The sequence below is a fragment of the Trachemys scripta genome, chromosome 17 (genome assembly GCF_013100865.1).
Source record: "Trachemys scripta elegans isolate TJP31775 chromosome 17, CAS_Tse_1.0, whole genome shotgun sequence".
In the NCBI taxonomy this organism is placed as follows: domain Eukaryota; kingdom Metazoa; phylum Chordata; order Testudines; family Emydidae; genus Trachemys; species Trachemys scripta.
The window spans coordinates 21729766-21745250 of NC_048314.1; the positions used below are offsets into that span (position 1 = coordinate 21729766).

Genomic DNA, 15485 nt, shown 5'->3' on the forward strand with positions numbered 1-15485 from the left:
ATCTGGGAGTCAGGACACTTGAGTTCTACTCCCTACTTTTATGTTAAAATGCTGTGTGACTTCCATCAGGCAAGTCCCTTTGACTCTTGTCCTCAGTTTCCTTACCTTTAAAATGAGGGCAAGAGTACTTTCCAAGCACACTAGGATGTTTTGAGGCCTAATTGATGTTTGTAAAGCACTTCGATATCCTTAAATGAAAGATGCTATCGAAGTCCAAAGGACTGTTATAATTTGCAGCTCTTCATCAGCTGGGCCCCTGGAGGGTCTAAAAAATTGTAACTGGATATAAGGGGTTGTGCTTCCAAGCCGCTAGTGAAAGGCAGTGAGGCTTGTGTGTTCATAAAATCACACTGTAACAGAATGCATTTGTCCTGTGCAGCAGGAGCGGGGACCGTGGAGCGATGTTTCTTTTGGACGTACTCATTCATGCCGTCCATTCATTCCACTCCAGGCAGCTACTGACCCAGTTACATTTTTTAAAAATAAGCTGCTCTGGCTTTTCTCTCGTGAGGTGAAACAAATGTTTATTGCTGCTCATGCTGAAAGTTAAAGCACTCGGAGAAGTGACCCTGTTCTGTTTTAGTGTCTTGGTCATTTTGCAGTTGAAATATCTTTCCGTAAAATGGGGGAGGAGGGTTGTGTGGCTGCCTTCCCAACGCCATTTCTTAAAAAGAAGGGTAATTTTTGTTGTGTGAGTAAGAGGATATGTCAGAAGCCAGCCTCCTAGGGACAGATCCTGCTCTCTAGGACACTGGTATGAATCCAAACCAATCCTGGCTTCATTGGCATTAGCCCAGATTTACACCTGCATACCTGAGAGCAGAATCTGGCCCCAAAAGCTCTAGCTAGTTTGCAATGTTGTCTTTCTTCACTGACTACACACTATGCTCTGTAGGGAGGCTCATTTCAGTGTTTTGAATAATCACTTGGGAAATATTAAGGAAGCTAAATCAGTCCCTGAGTTTCAGCTTTTCCGATAAGCAGACAGTGTATTTCTCTTTCCACTGTGTTTCTGTTTTGCCTGGCAGGGAAGAGTGTTTGTTTGCACACTCACCGGCATGTGGCAGTTCCTTCTTCCCCTTTATTTGTGTCTCATTCACAACCAAAATGTTTTCCTGTCACTTGAGCTGCTGTGACAAATGAGACGTGTTCATTGCTGTAACTAATCCCAGTATGGACTTACCACCATCGCAAGTGTTGGAGCCAGACTGAACTATTTACTGGGGACTTGTAAACAGATTGGGTTGAAGTGGGATGATAGCTTCGGATGGGACAGGGTTAGCTCTTTTCTATAGCACTGCTCATCTGTAGCTCTCAGAGCACGTTTCAAAGGTGAGTAAGAATTCTCCTCACCACACGCAGAAACCATGGCACAGAGAGGTGCAGTGACAAGTCCCATGTCACACACACTAAGTCAGTGCCGGAGTGGAGACTAGAACTCAGAACCTGGGACTCTCCCAGTCCAATGTCCTATACACTGGTCTGGGATGGGTAACAGAAGTACTAGAATGCCATGGGACAGACTGCTTTCTTGAGATTTCTGGCCTATTTGGTGGACTTTATGATGATAAACAGGCAACTTCATGAAGGGGGGAGTTCCAGGCTAGCTTTGCCGGACATAAAAATTAGGATGAGGTGCTGAGGGTTCAGATGCTCGCCATTAGCTGGTATGAATAGATGCAGCTGCACCATAAGATTTTCAATAGATGGTTCATCAGTTCCTTTGATTTCTCATTTTATAAGGTTCAGGGTTGTAGTCAAATTGTGCTGGCTCTCAGTGGTCTGGGCCACCCAAATTCCCACAGGTCTCTGAAGGAAGACAATGGGTGGGTGACAATGTGGTTTTCTATAGCAGCTGTCGTACAAACTGTGCTTGAACTTTACAGAGTTCAATAACGTATAAAGGCAGCTGGGGAGAGCAAGTTTCACCTTCCCTCGCACTGAGCTGCAGTGATGCTGAGTATCTCGTGCTGCAGCGAGTCACCCCTGGTGGAAGGTATCCTCAGGGGTGGTAGGTTGTCATAGGTTTATTAGCACTGTCATCCCAGTACGAGAAGGAGCTAGCTCCAGTAGGCTGCACAGTCAGCTTTGGCGTGTGTGCTGTGCAGAAAGCTTGTGCTTTACCATCTGCATCGCCCACAGACTTTTGTTGTCTCTCTAGATGCCTTAGAGGCATCGTGGCTGTAGCAAGTAGCTGGGTCAGCAGTGGCACATGCACCGGGGATTTCAGGGTGCATCCGGGGAGTCCTTTGGTGGGGCAGGGGTTGGTTTTGCGTTTGGACAGGAAACAGTGGGGATCAGCCAGCTGTTACATGTTCCCCAGGAAGGGGAGTTCTCTGCTGGTACCAGATTCCCGCCTTTCCAGCCTGAGACACACACCGTTGTCCACTTTGCTCCACTCCTGGTGCTGGTGCTGGGCGGGCATAGGTGCTGCCACCTGCTGCCAGTTAGCTTCTTATTTCTAAAAAGCTGTAATGAGCGTGTGGGAGCAGGACCGCCTTCCACCCATGCACTTCAGAGCAACGGGTCTCTTGAAATGAAGAAAAGTTTGTATTTGTTTCCCACTTCCCCCCACTAGCTCTCCCTGTAACGCCAGCCCTTTATGCCTCTCCCTCTGCCTTCCTTCCTGATGAGCCGCACCGCTGGGCCCTGGGGCATGGCTGCTGCCTGCCTGCCAGCCATATGTGGAGTCCAGCCCGCCATGGAGCTGAACTTCTGAAGCCTGTCTTCCCATAGTAACTTCATTGTGGAAGCACTGCTCGTGGTTCCAGAGTTGAGGCTGAGTTGTTTTACATTTAATGCAGCGATTCAACCACTTCATTATGCATGAAGAATACAATGTGTCCTCCCCGAAATTACAGCAGTTATTCATTGAGTACAACATTTATTTATTTATTTTTGGAGAATTTATAAGCAGTTAATTATTTTGTGGGTTAAAATTCATTTAAAAAAAAAACTGGTCCCTTGAAGAAATTTTCATCTGGATTGGAGTATTTTTTTTATCCTAAATGATCTTTAATAACCGAATAACACAGGTATTTCACATTTCCATTATTGTTAAAACTCACTGAAATCTTGTGTACAGGCTATATTTAAAGACATATTTTTAGGGTTCAGAATAATTTTTCCCCTTCTTTTACATAACTGAGAGTTTCTTCAGCGGGGGCTGATAAATAATGTTCCAGAATCTAGAACAAACAGTTCCATGTAGACCTGCCCTCTTTCATAATAACTTCCATCTCCCATTGTTCTCAGTGGGACCAAGGCCTCAGGCTACTTACATTCTCACTGGAAATAGTGGGAGGTAGTGGCCATTTTGAAAGAGGTCACCGTAACTGAGCGCAATTGCATCAAGAGCAATGGGAGGTGACAGCCAGTTTGACAACAGGTGATTCTTGGTAGCTCTAAATTCTAGAGGACTCCCTCTCTCATTCCTGCCTCCTGATAGCAGAGGTCACAAATGGGAAGAAAGAACCTACTCAAACTAGAAGATGGCCTTAAAGAAATGTTTTCTGATGTACCAAAATATTCAGAGATTTAAAACAGAAACAAAAATGCAGTACTGTTGCCTCTGTAGATCAGGGGTTCTCAAACTGGGAGTCAGTCGCAAGATCATTACATATTGGCGGGGGGGAGGGATCGCGAGCTGTCAGCCTCCACCTCAAACCCCGCTTTGTCTCCAGCATTTATAATGGTGTTAAATATATTTAAAAGGGTGTTTAATTTAATAGGGGGGGTCACACTCAGAGGCTTGCGATGTGAAAGGGGTCGCCAGTTAAAAAAAAGTTTGAGACGCACTGCCGTAGATGGATGGGGGAGAACAACAGTGGGACTGTATATACCTCACATGAGTGCAGTGTAAAGCCTTCTCTGTGGTAAGATATACCAGCAAATTTCCCTTTGCTTAATTTCATTCTGTTACTCCTAGTTGATCCTTTCTGAAAACATCCCCTGACTTTATCATCCAACGGCATCGTCTCCTCAGACCTTCTTAGGCAGTTCTGTAACCCCTGCTAGTTGTTCCCTCTGCTTCACCTCTTATGTTGTTTTCCCCAGTGAACTTAATATGAACTGGATTCTGGATCTCCATCACTTTTACCTTCTGCTGCCCTTCTCTTCTCTTTGCAAACTGCCCCCTTGTCACTGTGGCTTCCTGCAGCAGAACTTTAAACCCTGCCTTCTAAAATGAGAGCCTAACTTTGTGACCCAGTTGCCACCATGTGATAAAAGGTTTAAAAGTGGGCTGGCATTGGTGGGAGCTCCCAGACATCAAGTTCTTATTTCATCAGACCTCTCCCATCCCATCCCTGAGTGCCTTGACAATTGCAAGCTGGCTGTGGGCACTGAAGACTTGGCGGTGTTCTCGCCTCTCTCTGGATTGCCGTAGGTCCTTCACGTGAGTCCATTGTGGTGTTTGTTTTGTTTCCTGCTGCTGTTTCGGCAGATGACCAGTTAGTGCCAAAGCGCCGGGAGTTTCAGAACGCTGTTAGTATAACCTTTCTTTTGAGAGGTTGGTGTTCCTGATGCTTCTGCTTGTGTCAGCTGCTTGGTCTAGATGTCTTTTGTCTGCTATATATTTATCACAAATGCTTTTCAGGCTGCTTCACAAAAAGACTTTCATTAAATAGGCCTTTTTTCCCCTTTTCCTTTGAAGACTGCTGTGAAGAGACGACCGTCTGATCTTCAACAAAGACCTGTACTTGGGCATACGAAACAGTGAGATCTTGGAAGCTAAGGCCAGCTTCCCTGCTTTCTGTCTTAGCACAGGCTGTTCAAATAAGTATCACTGTAATCTCATGAAAAGGGCCAGAATTCAAAGCCTCAAAGTGCCCTTCCCCTGAAGGACCCACAGTTTGGAGTCTGGTAAGAATAATCTGTAAATAGCTTCAAACAGAACCCTAAAGGGAAAAGCCTAAGCAACCCAAGGGGTTAGCTGCTGTATGATCACTAGCATATCATAGAGGTTAAAGTTATCTATGCCGTCTCCACCAGCCAGTACAGGATTGCTCCTTACAATTGAATTTTCTAGTGCTTTGGTTTAATATTACATGCAGGGTTGCCAACTCTCCAGGATTATCCTGAAGTCTCCAGGAATTAAAGATTGTCATGTGATGAAATCTCCAGGAATTTGTCCAACCAAAGTTGGCAACCCTAATTATATGTCCCAAAGGGTGGAACTTCCACAATATTTTGTAGGAAATTCTGCTGCAGCCTAGGAGATCTCACTGTTAAGAAGTTTTGATATTTGACCCAAATTTTCCCTGTTTAATTTCTTCTGGTTATTCCTAGCTAAACCCATTTGCAATGCCCCGTTACCACTCAATCTAAGATTCTAAGAATACTTGGAGCACTTCATGGGTATGATTTGATTAGTTCACCCGAACAGCAGGAGTTTGTGATCAACTTGAAAAGCATCTGTTTTGTGCCATGATTCTCACATGCTCTAATTTGTAGCATTACAGAGGGGGAAGTAACGTTTAGTGGTTCACACAAGGGCCTCGGTGTCAGAATGCCTGGTAAGTGTCTGAACCTAGCCTTTCTGCTGTGTAAAGTCAGGTCAGAAGTGGCCTATTTCAGAGGGACCTTCCATATGTTAACTGATTATGACAAAGAGCTTTGAGATCCAGGGATGAAAAGAGTTAGGTGTGTTCAGCGTATGCACCTTCTGTCCTATTGCCCCCACACTCACAACTCCCTCCTGACTCTTGTTGTTGAGCCACAGCCTATTCCTCCATTCAGAATCATAGAATCATAGCATCATAGAATATCAGAGTTGGAAGGGACCTCAAGAGGTCATCTAGTCCAACCCCCTGCTCAAAGCAGGACCAATTCCCAGCTAAATCATCCCAGCCAGGGCTTTGTCAAGCCGGGCCTTAAAAACCTCCAAGGAAGGAGACTCCACCACCTCCCTAGGTAACGCATTCCAGTGTTTCACCACCCTCCTAGTGAAATAGTTTTTCCTGATATCCAACCTGGACCTCCCCCACTGCAACTTGAGACCATTGCTCCTTGTTCTGTCATCTGCCACCACTGAGAACAGCCGAGCTCCATCCTCTTTGGAACCCCCTTCAGGTAGTTGAAGGCTGCTATCAAATCCCCCCTCATTCTTCTCTTCTGGAGACTAAACAATCCCAGTTCTCTCAGCCTCTCCTCATAAGTCATGTGCTCCAGACCCCTAATCATTTTTGTTGCCATTCAGATCCCTCCTGAAAGCTCACGCCTGCTGTGGGGCCCAGGATCAGTAAATCATGTGTAGTCCTTATCGTGCTAGGCTATAAAATAGCTATCACAACCCTTAATGGTACGCTGGCCTATAGAGAGCTGCCGTGTGATTGTTACTTTAGTCCTTTCCCCCTCTGGTGTGTGTCACCCTTACTCTTTGGGTTGCAGCCCGTATTTTAGAGCACAAGCTCCTTAGGGCAGGGACCAAGTCTCTCTGCTAAGCACAGAGCATACGTTTAGGTGCTTTGGATTGCTAAAGAATACTTTTGTTATCCAAAGAAGTTAATTCTACAGCAATGTGTAGGAGCTGGAAAGACCCAGTGTGGCCCTTGCAAACTGAAAGGTGCCCCCAGGTTTAGCTGGTTTGTTGAGGCAGGTGAGACCTGGAAACGTTTTACCACCCTCAGTTCCTGTTTCACCATTGTTCTCTGAGTCCTATTCTACTACATTTGAGAAGACAAGAAGTGATCTCTCCGTTCCGGCACATCTTCCTCTACCCATGACTCACTCTTACAAAGTGGCACAGCCTGTGCCGTGGGAAGCCAGGTCTAGAGACAGAGTGGGTATGACGAGGTACTGCTGCTCGACACTCTGCCTGGATTATTTTTACACTTCAAAGCAGCACTAAGCAGATCGTCTCCTTCCTGCAGGACTTTTGGTGGTTCCCGGCAGGAGGTAGATCAGCAAAACCCCAGAATGCTGAGAGCTGGACAGACTTGCAAAAAATTACAAATAATAGTAAAATGAGGATGGCTGCAACCTGCTCCATCTGGACTGTAAAGATACAGCCTTCAGCAGCTGCAGGGCCCCGCATAAAATGCTCTATCTTGGTCTGAGCAGAAAACCAAGCCAGGATGGAGTATGGTATACTGGGAGCTGAGGCCTCCATGGGCCACATCCCCATATTAAAGTGAGGGGGGCTCCTAGCAGTGACCCACAACTCTATGGGGGGCTGCATTCACCAGTCATCCGTTGATGATTGTGAAACTACAGATTATCCTCAGGGGGATGCAGGGAGAGCTGCAGGGCCTGAAATTACTTTTAACTTCTCTTTTGTTGTAATTGAGTAGAATTCGAGTTGTTGGTGGCCCTTTAAATGATTTGCTCCGTGGGTGAGGTAGTGGCATAGCGGGGAGTAAAGGCTAGTAATCGTGACAGCCACTGACTATTCTCCCTCTCGCTGTCTTTCACTAAGAGGCCAATCCTGCACCTCTGAACCTTTGTTCAACTTTTTAAAAAAACATCGACTAAGCACGGCTTGTGCTTGGGGCGGGGAATCTAGATTTATGGTTTTAAATGTTTTTTCCCAAAGTAGTGTCCTTAAATATCAGGAAAAGGAGAACTTCCTCATCAGCACATTTTAATAATTCGTGTGAGTAATCTTTGCTTTGTTTTTCAAATCTGCCTTGTGGCATTTTCCAGCCAAACCCTTTCTCTGGTGGTGTTTCCTTTGGACTTGTTAAGTGTGGTTGACAGCTGCCCATACAAAAGGTCTGAAAAAGTTTTCAAGCTCTGCTGTTTGCAGGAAATGTCCGCTGGCAGCCCAGGTATTTTTAGATGTGTTCTTGCTGAGGCTCTGCGATATTTGTTCAATACTTAAGTGTCCAATAAAAAATCAGCACGAGTGAATAGCTTAGGAAGCAGCATATGACAGTGGCATTTTTTTTCTCATGGATTGCTTTTAACACGAAAACAATGGGCATAGAAATCTCAATAGATGTCTAATGAACAAAAATTCAGAATGAATCTAGTGTCCTTGAAAGCAAAGGCTAGCTAGAACTGTGCAGAGGGTGGGTATTGCTTGAGCTTCCCTTATGTAACTCTGCTGCTGTTCCTCAGCCTGACCTGCAGCCTCCGTCCCTCTCCAGTTCTAGGGTCTTGCACGCAGCTTTGAGGCACCTGCTGCTGATTTGCAGTAAGCCCTTCAGAGCGACGTCAGTGATGCAGAAACGTTAAAAATCAGCCCATGTGTTCTTCCCTGTGGCTGTAGATTCCTGCTGACTTGGATGGGTGAAGCCAGCCTTTTGGCCTGGTGGCTAGCAAACTCAAAAGCTGCAGTTATTGTGGATACCAAGAAGGAGTCATGAGAGAGTTGTGACTTCTCTGATATATGCATGAGATAACCCCTGTTACTAAGGAGACAACTGTAGCATCTCCCTCTCACCACTAGGGTGACCAGACAGCAAATGTGAAAAATCGGGACAGGAGGTGGGGGGTAATAGGTGCCTATATAAGAAAAAGACCCCCAAATCAGGGTTATCCCTATAAAATCGGGACATCTGGTCACCCTACCCACCACCCCGAGCAGCGGTGTCTGCATCCCCTGGGACGGGAACTCCTGACTGTCCAGGTGAAGAATGGTAACCAGAGAACCACACGGCCACCTACAGTATCCAGTACCCGAAGAAGCTGTGCCCAATATGAAACTCTGCGATGTCGTCAGGCTGCGGGGTGTTGGGTTTTTTAGGGCCAGTCGTTTTACTTGCCTTTGACAGGCTGAGTGAACTCCTCAGCTCTCTTTATTTCGCTTTCTCCCCCCCCCCCTTCCCTTAACTGACAAGATCTCACTGTTGTTGGGCTTCATTTATTCCTTCCTGGCTGCCCTTTGGGCCTGATGTGTTGACACTGATGTTAAATTTAAAAGAGAGAGCTGTGAAACTGGTGATTTGAGATTTCCAGGGCATGGGGCTTTGATGGAAAGTTAAGAGGGGATGGGAGGGAAAAGGGAGGAAAGGAAAAAAGAGACAGGAACACTACAGGGAATACTCAGCTTGCAGGAGAGGTTTGTGCAGGGCCGCGCAGCCAGCTTGATTTGGCATCAGCTGCTGTCTGCGATAGCATGGAAGGGCTGAGCAGGTGATTGCAGGTCAGACTCTGGGTGCTGGAAGGAAGCAGAATTGGCAGAAGAATCTGGAAACTTGAGGAAGTGGAAAAAACCTTGCTTTTCTGGCAGTCTGAGTGTGGGTTATGTGTCCGTAAGAGGGTCTGTGGTGCAGCCAAGAAATATTAAACCCTGACCAAAATAACCTGCATGTGTAACCAAAATACACTTAAAATAACAGTCCTTTGTTCTTCTGTAGCACCTTTCCTCTGAGGATCACAAAACACTTTATAGGCACTAATTAATTAGGTCTGACAACAGGTAGGTAGGACTTGGCATTTTTCAGGTGGGTGAACCCTGCCAAAGAGATTAAATGAATGGCAAAACGTCCCACAAGTGGTCAGTGGCAGAGGAAGGTGATAGAATCCAGCAGTCCCCTGTTCTCACCAGTAGGTCACACTCCCAGCCCAGGTCTGGGTGTACAACCCAGGAGTCCTGCCATCTTACACACTGGTAGAGCAGCAGCCCCATTTTGCGTGGTCCTTACAAAGGTAACAGTTGTAGAAATCTAACCATAGCAATTAGTCAATAATTAGCTATTGTGTGGCCCAAACTCTCTTCCCCTGCAGTACTCAGCCATGACATGGAGGAAAAGTCCCTGTGAGACTTGAGGAGCTAAAAGGAAAGGGGGGGGAAATACCCTGGAAAAATCCTCTGGAGATTCCTGATCAGGATTTGGGCAGTACTGCTATCACCAAAATGTTTAAAAATCATGTGTCAGGCAGCAAAAAAATCATGAGCTTGGCTTAAAAATTTTTAGATATTAAAAAATAATATATTTGGGGTCCTTTTGATGTGTCCTGTCTTTTGATTCTGTAGGGCTCATATTTACTCTATAACCATGTGGGCTGGAAGCTTCTTATTTTGAATAAGATTCTCACCCAATCACATGACTCCAGGAGTTGAGGCTTTAAGAAAAACACCAAATATTGTGGGATGCATGGTAAAATTGCAAAAGTTGGCAACACTACTTAGGAGCATTTCAAGAAATGACTGCTCTGGGCTGCGCCCAGTGCATGCTGGGACAGACATTTGGGAGGTTAGCCAGTATGGTGTTAAACATCCGTGCCGTGCCAAAATGTTCAGGAAACCTGATAGTTACGTACCTCAATACCAGGTCTCTGCTCTGAGTCAAGAAGCGCCCAATAATTGGGGGGGGGACGACACTGAGCTGCACACTTTCTAAGACTGCCCCGATCTTCTATGTTTGAGGTGGGTGGTTTTTTTTGTCCCTTTTGTTCATCTCTTGTAACTTCAGTCAGTTCTACATAATAGTATTGCTAAGACAGTCTGGTAACGTCAGGCAGGGAATGACTGGCAGAAACAGAGTCGCTCCCAGGGAACACAGATCCTGTTATCTAAAAGCCCTTGTTAATAAAGAAGGAGGGATAGAGACATGCAGAGAGTCTGGGTTTTCTAAGCAGAATTGTTTCCAGAAGAATGTTACACAGAGTGCACTATGAAGCATCAGCAGCTCTTTAATGATCTTTAATGAATTAGAGTAAGTTCATCTTCTTACAGCTCTGGCAGGCAACACAGCTTACACACAGAGCTGTCTTTTACATTTGTGTTGCTCTTGGAAGCCATTCTCTGTGTTCCCAACACCTTAGGTTATTGCACTGAAGACATTCTGTAATCCTTTAATTTACTCTTGACTCAACAGAGACCCTGAAACGAGGCTGATCAGTTTCCTTTTACTTTGTAGTTATTTTTGCTTTCTGGATCTCAGACGCTGTCTCAGGGTTGTTGCTTGGCTTTCCAACCTGCAGGGGAAAGCTTAAAGGTAGATTTTTTTTTTTTTTTCATTTAAATCTTACATTTGTCTCTTTTTTTTTTTTTTTTTTTTTTTTAAATGTGACTGCTCATTTCATTGTGTTTTGGCAATCTAAATACTGGTTCTAAATTAAGCTGTCTCATGAGCCTTTGAAGAGCATCATACTCTGAATGAGGCCAGCTTTTTAAAATGGTGAGTTCATCCCAAGTGTAGCACAAACGAGGGCCTGGAAGCCTCCTCTCCATACATTCCTAGGGAACAAAGCCCATGATAGGCCATCCATCGGAAAGTAAGAGCTTTCTTGCCATGTACACAGTGTGGAAGTTACAGCCCTCGGTGAATGACACTGGCCAGGTATGTTTTTAAATAGCCCTTGGATACAAAACTAAGTTTATCTAGAACGACCTACTGGAAGCTTGAACCTGGAATCCAGCTCTGACCGTTGTTTTTCCCACTGCACACGTGTGCACATTCTTCTATTTTAAGCTTACTCAGGAGTGCTAGGCTGTATATGCTGCTTTGTTATGGAGGCTGGCTTGTGAGTACTGGGCTGCTGGCGCTGGTGTTGGGTAATTATTTTTGAATGACTGTGGAAGCATTTATTTTGGAAAAATGTGTCCTACACAGAACTGTGTAGACTTTGTGAGCAGCGATCAGAGTAGAAGATGACAGGTCAAAGTTTAGACTTATTAACACTGAGGGTTCTTTTTCAATGTCATTTTATTTTTTTCCAAGTACTTTGTGTTTCTTTCCAGTTTGCTCTAAGTGCTGGTTTCCTATGTACATCATGTTCTTACACATTGGTTTATGACAGTATTTCTACATGAGTGCGTTTTTCTTAGCATCAGAGGTCAAGCCCGCGCTTGTTCTGAAGTATCCCAATGTGGCAGCAGTGGGTGGATTGCTGTAAAATTCGGTGTCTGGACTGAAATTACAAGATGCTCCTTAAACTTCCAAGTTGCTATAGTAACAAGCAACAGTCATTCTTCATGATTAAGCAGCGTCCGTCCATGGTAACTGAACTAACAGTTTTTTAAATGAGATTTTTTTTTTCCTTTTGCATCTTTATCAAAGGTTAACATTTATTTATTTTGTGCCATTCGATGGGAGAGAACTGTGATCTGGCAATTGTGTATAAATGAGAATGTCCAGTGTTTCCATTTAAATAATATTTGTGCTTCTGGAACCATCAGGCTGAATTTAGGGTGAATGCCAGGACAATATTTCTAACAGTGAGGTGTATTAGATTGTGGATTAATCTCCTCCAGGATATTCTTCACTTCCTGTCCTAAACTGTTTGGGACTGTTACTGTGCTTTGTTAAACACTGTGCCATGCTTCACTCAGAAGTAACTGCATTTCAGTAGTGACTGACTCATTCTTCATCCTAAAAAAAAAAAAAAAAAAAAAAAAAATATGGAAGTTACATTTAGGGATTGCAAGGTGGCAAGGTTAGAGGGTGGCAGCAACCCACTTCAGTCATCTAAACTAGAATGGACAGAGAAATATACTGTTGATAATGGTTCTAATAGGAGACACCTATCTTGAGTATCTCTGATACTAATCAAATGGGTATTTGCATTTGAAGATACACAGTAGGTGTCACTAAACTCCAGTGACTGCATTCAATAGTATCACCTATTAGAAATACACAAAGATACCATGATTACTACACGGAAATGCTGGCGGGGCCGTTTTTAATGGTGCCCATTGTATGCCCTTTTTTGGCATACCACTAATTATTTCTCCTGGGAAATGTTTTGTTTAGAGACATTTGTGCTCACCTCGTATTTTCTTTCCCCTCTTTCATTGCCACGAGGGATCTTTGCTGCTTGAAGTGTGGTTCTATTCTGAAAAGTGATGGTCTAAAAATGGCATCCTCGTACGTGTGTTTTCAGAGTATTGTTTGTTGCCTGATGGAGAGAAAAGCACAGTAAGTCTCTACTATCTCTTCCTCCTGTTTAGCTCTGTAGAGCCAGCAGAGCTAGAGGAAAGAAGGCAGGGTTCTGATCTACCTGGCATCTCCTCAGTAGTAATGAACTAAGCCTCATTCTGCAGGGCCAAGTTCTGTCCTCATTTCCATCCATGCAGCAACACAGACTTCACGTGCTGCCCTCAACGCTAATGAAGACCAAACGGGGTTGTGTGGGTTGGAACTCAGGTCCCAGCATTCCCTGCCAGAATTGATGGTGAATGAGAGAGAAGGTTAAGAGCCTTTGACACTCAGACCCCAGGCTGAGTTTGTGGACTTTCAGGTAGAACAGTCAGTCATATGTTTTGGTTACAAACTGGGCAATTTAGTCCAGAGTCCTGGAGAGGTGATAAACAGGGTGCCCGGAGATGCCATTTTAATTTTTTTTCATATTAGCATTGCCCTCTGAGTTCAGCTACTCATGCTACTCTGTCTTGCATTAGCCCAACTGAACTGTTTGTCCTGCTTTCAGCTGTGGTGTCATATGTAGTGACTCCATGGAGGGCTCCTTTCCATGTTGGCGTTCTTCCACCTCCTGCTTTTTTTTTTTTTTTTTTTTTTTAAATAGCGCCTTCAAATAAATAAATAGAAGTGACACTTCCTAATACCATTAAAGCCCGGATTGTTGAGATAGAAAGTAGGACAAATGTTTTCTTATATTGAGATGATACTCTCAGTCTTAAGCACCAGAGGATGTAAGGCAGATTGTGAGTGACTAGGAGCCTAGGGGGGAGGGATAGCTCAGTGGTTTGAGCATTGGCCTGCTAAACCGAGGGGTTGTGAGTTCAATCCTTGAGGGGGCCACTTGGGAATCTGGGGCAAAATCAGTACTTGGTCCTGCTACTGAAGGCAGGGGACTGGACTCGATGACCTTTCAAGGTCCCTTCCAGTTCTAGGAGATGGGATATCTCCATTAATTATAATCAGGCAAGGCAATCCTGTTGTGCCTTGGAAAGTGGAAATGGTACTGTCTTAGTGGCCATGAGAGGGGGATGTTGCCCTCTAGTGGTTGGCTCACAGTAAAGATGAGAGACCTGTTAATACTCCTAGCTCAAGGGATAGAGGTGTGTGTTTTGAGGAGCTGAAGGTCTAAAGTGCTAGTCCTAGCTTCCTGTGTGTAATGTCTGTTTGCAACAGATGAATTTTTCCAAAAACAGGAGGCAGCTGACAATGGATGATCTGTTATGGCAGTACCTGAAGCAACATACCACTATCTGTATATCTCCCTATAAACCCTCCACCAAACTCCAAATTGTTATTTGTCTGTATAATCAGAGTTCCATTGCTGTACGAGTAATGATCCATGTGACAAATAGGATTCTGATTTCAGAAAGGGAAAGAAAACTGTCATTTTATTGGCATTAACTTTCTTAGTACAAAAAAAGTGCATGTGTGAGAAGAGCAAATATACAGAAAAGGGAAAATAAATGGCAGCCAGTATAAATTTGCTATGAAGTGTAGAAAATTGATAAGGGAAGCTAGATACATCAGGGAAAAATTCATGGCAGAAAGGGCTAAGGACAAATAAAAATTTTGAAAGTATATTTAAGGGAAAAAATCCTAGCAATGGTATGGATCCATTACTAGATGGAGAAAATGCCTTACAGTGAGAGACTTAAACTAAACAAATTGAACTGTTTATCTATAAGAAGATGGAGAGGTGACTTGATTACAGTGTGCTGGGGAAAAAAGGACTCTTCAACTTAGCAGAGAAAGGCATAAGAAGAATGAATGGCAGGAAGCTGAAGCGGGACAAATTGCATATAAAAATAAGGTGCAAATTTTTTAACAGTGAGGGTGAATAACCATTGGTACTAAATTAACAGACAAGTGGTGGGTTTCCCATCTCTTGAGGTCTTCAGATCAAAACTTGATGCCAATCTTACAGTTCTTTTAGCCAAATACAAATTATTAGGACTGTCGATTAATTGCAGTTAACTTGCGCGATTAACTAAAAAAAAAAATGAATTGCGATTAATCACAGTTTTAATCGCAGTGTTAAATAATGGAATACCAACTGAAATTTATTAAATATTTTGGGTGTTTTTCTACATTTTAAAATATGATTTCAATTACAACACAGAATACAAAGTGTACAGTGGTCACTTTATTATTTTTGATTACAAATATTTGCACTGTAAAAATGGCCAATGGGAGTACAGAGCCGGTGCTCGGGCACAGTATGGTGTTGAAACAGGTAGGCACTAGCTTGCCCTAGCTGGGCAGCACCGCCGATTGGACTTTTAACGTCCTGGTCGGCAGTGCTGACCAAAGCGACCCAGTGTCTGACGTGCTGTGACCCAGTACTGGGTCTCGACCTGAAGTTTGAAAAATGCTGCTCTAAAGTTTTACATTGTTTTGTTTTTGAATGCAGTTATTTTTGTACAAAATTTCATGTTCAACTTTTATAATGAAGAGATTGCACTACAGTACTTGTGTTAGGTGAACTGAAAAATGCTTTTTTTTTTTTTTTTAAACAACGCAAATATTTGTAATCAAAAATAACTATAAAGTGAGCATGGTACACTTTGTATTCTGTGTTGTAATTGAAATCAATATATTTGAAAATGTAGAAAACATCCAAAAATATTTAAATAAATGTTATTCTATTGTTTAACAGTACAATTAATCACAATT

The 15485-nt window shown here is 43.7% G+C and overlaps 1 protein-coding gene across 4 annotated transcripts in view; it reads left to right on the forward strand.

The window, feature by feature from the left end:
• DAB2IP (DAB2 interacting protein) overlaps positions 1-15485 on the forward strand; it is a 328611-nt gene that overhangs the window by 80345 nt on the left and 232781 nt on the right. The window lies entirely within an intron of this gene.